At 38.3% G+C, this 6,599-nt stretch overlaps 1 pseudogene; it reads right to left on the reverse strand.

Moving 5' to 3' along the window:
- Window positions 1–4,600: 4,600 nt before the first annotated feature.
- LOC111172037 (T-complex protein 1 subunit zeta pseudogene) lies at window positions 4,601–6,263 on the reverse strand (annotated as a pseudogene).
- Window positions 6,264–6,599: the final 336 nt, after the last annotated feature.

Raw genomic sequence — 6,599 nt, forward strand, 5'->3', positions numbered from 1 at the left:
ATAACCAAACCTTTAAGGAGTTTAAAGTCAAGATAAGGAGGCAAAGTCTATAGGTATAATATTATTTTTATAGCATTTATACTATATTATAATTGTGTCATTGTCTCCCCTAAGCAATAGTAAATTTGTTTGCTTTTTAAAGACTATTTTTTTAGAGGAGTTTTAGGTTTACAGCAAACTAAGAGGAAAGTGCAGAGATTCCTATATACCTTCTGCCCCCCACACACGCCCAGCCTCCCCCATTATCAACATCCCCCCCCAGAGTGGCACATGTTACAGTTGATGAACCTGCATGTCACATCATTATCACCCAAAGAACATAGTTTACATTAGAGTTCACTCTTAGTGTTGTACACTCAATGGGTTTAGACAAATATATAATGACATGTATCCATCATTATAGTATAATACAGAGTATTTTCACTGCCCTAAAAAACCCTCTGTCTTTTGCCCGTTTATCTCTCCCCTCCTTCCCAACTCCGGACAACCATTGATCTTTTTACTGTTTCCATAATTTTGCTTTTTCCAGAATGCCATATAGTTGGAATTATATAGTATGTAGCCTTATCAGATTGTCTTCCTTCACTTAGTAAGAATGTATTTGTGTTTCCTCCAAGTCTTTTCATGGCTTGATAGTGCATTTCTTTTAGCACTGAATAATATGCCATTACCTGGATGTACCACAGTTTATTTTTCCATGTACCCACTGAAGGACATCATGATTGCTTTCCAGTTTTTACAATTATGAATAAAGCTGCTGTAAATACCCATGTGCAGGTTTTTGTGTGGACATAAATTTTCAGTTTCTTTGGATAAATACCAAGGAGTACAATTTCTGAATTGTATGGTAAGAGTACATTTAGTTTTCTAAGAAGCTGCCAAACTGTTTTCCAAAGTGACTGTACCATTGTGCATTCCCACCAGCAATGAAGGAGAGTTCCTGCTGCTCCACATCATCATCATCACTTGGTGTTGTCAGTCTTCCAGATTCTGGCCATTCTAATAGGTGTATACTGGTATCTCATTGTTGTTTTAATTTACATTTCACTGATGGCATGTGATGTGGAACATCTTTTCATATGCTTGTTTGCCATCTATATATCTTCTTTGGTAAGATGACTGGTAAAATTTCTTGCCCATTTTTTAATCTGGTTGTCTGTTTTCTTACTGTTGAGTTTTAAGTATTCTTTCTATGTTTTGGATAACAGTTCTTTATCAGATGTGTCTTTAGAAAATATTTTCTCCTAGTCTGTGGCTTGTCTTCTCGTTTCTTGACATTGTTTTTTGCAGAGCAGAAGTTTTTAATTTTAATGAAGTTCAGCTTATCAATTACTTCTTTAATGAATTGTGTCTGTGGTATTGTATCTAAAAAGTCATCACCGTACCCAAAGTCATCTAGTTTTTTTCTTATGTTCTTCTAGGAGTTTTACAGTTCTGTGTTTTACGTTTAGTCTTATGATCCATTTGGGGTTGATTTTTATAAATGGTGTAAGGTCTGTGTCTAGATTCATTTTGAAAAGGTTGTCTTTGATCCATTGTATTGCCTTTGCCCCTTTGTCAGTTATCAGTTGACTATGTTTATGTGGGTCTACTTCTGGGCTCTTGATTCTGCTCCATTGACCTATTTGTCTCTTTTTTCACCAATACCACACTTTCTTGATTACTGTAGCTTCATAGTAAGACTTGACTGGTACTGTCAGTCCTCCAACTTTGTTCTCCTTCCAAATTGTATGGCTATTCTGGTTTTCTGCTCTCCCTATAAACTTTAGAATCAATTTGTCAGTATCCACAAAATTACTTGCTGAGATGTTGATTGGGATATCTGTAAGATTCTTAAGGATGGGGATATGTCTTCTCTTCCTCTCTGGATACCTAGTATGTTATTGGTGCCTGATTTATAGGAGTTGCTCAATACATACTTACTGAATAAATAAAATTACTAAAGATGTGATCAGAGAATTAAGTCAAATATATAAGACACTGAACAGGTTCAGGATTCCTGGAAGCATGAGGGTGGTGAGGAGGGAAGCTGAAATCAGATATGGATGCATGTGGGTAAAAATGAAAGTGGGGTAGAAATGAGGGAGTACAAAGAATGATGGGGCCGGATTTTAAGAAGCAACATGACCTTTGGAAATACCCAGAAGTGAGAAGCATTTTTTGAGAAACACCATCAAAACTATATTGGAGGAAAGTATTTTTTTTCAAAGCTATAACCTTATTTATCATTATTTACTTTTACTGCACCAGGAAAGAGGCACATGAACACTCATAGCATATTTACATGTTTCTAGCGTAAAAAGGCATTCTCTTTAAGATCTCTAAGGTTGGGGTATGCGAGAATGTGGAGACTCAGAAACTAGAAGCCTTAACAATTTGCCTTCATTGATAGACAATGTGAAGTTTTGCTGAGGGCTATGTGGCAGAGAACAAATTATGAGAGGTCTTAAAAGCTGAAAGATTTTTTCCCCTCAAAAATTTCTTCCTAGAAAAATAGATATCTTCTAGATATCTTTTGTGTCTCATGGATTTCCTGGCATTTTTATAAGGAATCTCAGTTATTTCTGCCTTATGTTCAGACACCACAACTTCTGATAAAATTTGCTACTTAGATATGTGTATTTTTCCTGGGACTCTAACATATCCTTGTTCTTAAAATCTCCTGGAAACCAGTATAATGCAATAGGTCAAAGGTTCTTGTCATTCCAGGCTAAGAACCAATTCACCTGATTGTAGAGCTATAAGCAGAAAAACTAACTGTAGGTCCAACCAAGTAGTATGGAGGAGCCTACCTCTGTGTTTCCACCTTGTGACAGTTGTGTCCTGAGTAGCAGCAACAGGCCAACGTTAGGAGAAAAGAGCAAGATGGGAGAGTCCTAAAAGACTTCTGACTGGATCTCAGTACATTTGTCCTTACTGCTCATGTGATGGTTAAAAGCCTCCTTTTCCTAACTTTTCTGTTCACTTCTTCTTCCTTTTTGTTTTTCTTTCCTTTCCTAAGCCCATCTAAACAGTAAAACAGAAGAAAAGTTCCTTTTGTGGCCAAATGTTTTAATATGGTCTGGAAAGTGTTCACTGAGTATTAGATTCACCAAGCTGAATATTTCTGTAGACACTGTGTCTTATAACTCATGAAAATCTCTTTAAAATGGCTATTTGTCTACATGCCACTCATCTTGTTCTAATTAATAAATAATCAAAATTTTCATAAAACAGTGGACCAACTGCAAAAAGATTTGTGTGGGGGAGGGGAGTGTGACAATAATTCATTATGTGAAAATGTTCATTCAAACAAATTGGATGCATGTTTTCTTCACAAAAATAATTTCATCTTAGAGCATAAAGAAATACAATCTAATTTTTTAAAAATCTAATTTTTAACTATATTTTCAGGATTCTGCTGGGGAGAGATAAGATAAAGAGGCATTCATCCTTGTAATTTTATGTTTTTCAACTTCATATTTATTGCACACTCACTATAGGCAACTGACAAGTCCTCAAAACACAAAGTGTAGCAGCACACAACTTCACTTTCAAGGGCTTCAGATACACCTGCTGTATTTTGTGGAAACATGTAGAAGAGAGCAGTAACTTGGGTGAAAAAAAGAGGACACTAGACGGTTTGGGAGGGATATCAGCCTAAGCAAATGTTCCGAGGTGTGAAAATACGGTCTTGCCTGAAAATCTCCTGTCTCACCTAGTCCTTAGTCACCACGCCCTCAACCATGTTTTTAACCTCTACCTTTCCTATTTTTGCCACTTTAGACTTGCAGCTCTTTCAATTCCCTTGCCTCTAATTCCATCTTTCTACTCACTACAACTTAACGTTTCTGGGAAGCATTTTACCAAAGCTATTTCATAAAGCATGAAAAGTCCAATTTGTCCAATAGTTTTTTTTTACTCAAAAGCAGCGGTCCCCAATGTTTTTGGCCCCAGGAACCGGTTTCGTGGAAGACAATTTTTCAAGAGGGGAGATGGTTCAAGTAGTAATGTGAGCGATAGGGGGAATGGGGATGGTTCGGCGGTAATGCAAGCCATGGGAAGCAGCAAATGAAGCTTCCCTTGCTTGCTCGCTGCTCACCTGCTGTGCAGCCTCCTTGCTAACAGGCTGCTGACCAGTACTGGTCTTCAGCCTGGGGGTTGGGAGAACCCCTGCTCAAAAGGATTTATACTAAGGAAGCAGGAATGCTTTCCGAACCTTAAGTTACTTAAGTCTTATTTATAACTAGCATAAAAATTGAAAACTTAAATGCTTAATGACGGGGAACTATTGGAGATAAATTAAAATACATTCATTAGAAGAATTATTAAACCATTAAAGTTTGTTTTTCAAGGAATATTTAATAACAAGGTAGATAACATATGCTTATCTAACATGTATTTTTATATCACTGAAGCTAAAATAAAATGTCCTTTTTATTGGGTAAGTTTGGCCTGCTGTATGTGTACACTGCAGTGCAATTTAAAAAATACTGTAATTATAATTTCAGAACTTCAGAATCTGAATAGGTGCCAGTGTTCTCTCCTTTTTTTATATAGGAGAAAAAATCCTTTGAAAATCTTTTGAAGCTTGGACAAAAATTCCATAGCTATATTCTTAGTATCACTCTGTAGAGTCTTCACGATTCAGATGATACAAGGGAAGAGCTTCAGTGCAACCTTTTAGAGAAGACATTCCAGCTCTCATGATCTCATCAACCAGGAGAATGTTGGTGGCGATCACAATGCAGGAATGAAGAAGCTGTTTCTTTATGCAGTAGATATCCCATATGCCTACTTCTGTTGTTACCATTGGCTCACCTGTGTTGAAGTCCACACGCACGAGTTGACCTGATTCTGAATGTTCTGCTTGAACTTTAACTAGAGTTTCCTGAAAGTCAAAACCAGAGTTCTGAGCAAGAACCTTGGGAATAATGAGCAATGCATCAGCACATGCTTGAACTCCAAGTTGGGCCCTGCCCTTTACACTGGGCTTGTATTTAATCAGGGCTTCTGCCATTGCCACTTCCACTGCACCAGCACCTGGAACTACACAGCCATCATCAATAGCATTTTTAACCGGCCTCAAGCCATCTCTTATTGCATCTTTGATTTGAGTAAGAGTGTGCTTTTTTGGTCCTTTGATCAACAATGTGACCGAGCAAGGATTGTTACATTTCTCAATAAAGGTGAACTTCTCTTCTCCCAATGTATATTCATAGACAAGTCCTGCATGTCCCAAACAATCAGGATTTAGGTCATCAAGAGAATTTAGGGCTACCCCACTACAAGCAAGAGTCAGCCTTTCCATATTTCTTCTTTTAGCTCTGCAAAGAGCTACTATGCCTTCTTCTGCAAGAGCATCTAAGGAAAAGGTGTCAATTCTCTTTTGATTAATAACAACAAATCCTTTATCAACATCACCACAGAATTTCTTTTTCAGGTCTGTTATTTTTTTAACTCTGTCTTCAATGAATTTTCTTTCAGCTTTCACTAGTTTCTCTCTCTCCTCTGTACTCTTGTAAAAAAAAGCCAGAATTCACTTGTTTTTTCATATTCTAATGACACGTTGCATGTGAGGATGTACGCATCTTCTGTTCTCTTTTTCGTATCAGGATGCCATGCCCCATGGTCCAAAACAAGACCTCTGATTAAGCTTCTATTGTTTTCAGATTTAGGTTTCATCTCCATGATCTCAACCATGAAGAGGTCAATAGGTTCATCTTGTTTTTTAAGGGCTAAAATGGAGTCCACTACAGCCTCTGTTAAGACATCAGTAAGTTCAGCATGAACTTTAGTACATAGAGATGTTCTGGCCACGTCTATGGTGTTTCCCTGTCCATCCCTTTGCTTACTTTGACTTGTTCCAAAAACTGAAGTGCCTTTTCTTTTGCACCTTCAAATCCTTCTGTAATTATTCTGGGGCAAAGACCTTCAGAAATGTAGTGATCTGCCTGCTTCAGGAGCTCTCCCATGATTAGGACATTGGAAGTGGTACCATCACCAGTTATGTCATTCTGGGCTGTTGCTAATTTGGCTGTTAAGAAGGTTGTTGCGTGTTGAATTTGCATTTCATGAAGCAGCACATTTCCATCTTTAGTGAGCTTGATGTCTCCAGCACCAGAAACAAGCATCTTCATGGTGCCCTTAGGCCCCAAGTTGGTCCTCAGCACATCCTGCAGCCCCCGGGCCACGCTGATGTTGACCGCCAATACCGCCTAGACTCAGGCCACCTCGGCCTTGGGGTTCAGGGTCTTCATGGCTGCCATAGCTGACCCAGCAGAAGAAAATGAGGGAACCGGAAAGCCCAGAGCCAGTTCGGCATGGCCTGCCATCCTTGTAATTTTACACTGCTCTTTTTTTGTTTGTTTGTTTCAGTCTCCTACTTTCATGAGAGAGATTTCCTCTCACACAGAGACCTGACTCTAGGAACCCGGGACTGGCATGGCAGAAGCCTATACTTCACTTCGTGGAATTGTGGGCTTTTTATTAGAGCAAATGTTCTTAACTTGGGAACCATTACTTTAGGAGCTTCATTGTTCTCAGGTCAAGAGAACATGCTTAAAAAATGCTTGAGGACTCAAAGAGATTTTGTTTATCTGGGTTAGAGCAAAACTGAA

Source organism: Delphinapterus leucas, chromosome 8, assembly GCF_059928025.1.
Source record: "Delphinapterus leucas isolate spDelLeu-1000000601 "Yukka" chromosome 8, BTC_Dleu_Yukka2, whole genome shotgun sequence".
Classification (NCBI taxonomy): Eukaryota; Metazoa; Chordata; class Mammalia; order Artiodactyla; family Monodontidae; genus Delphinapterus; species Delphinapterus leucas.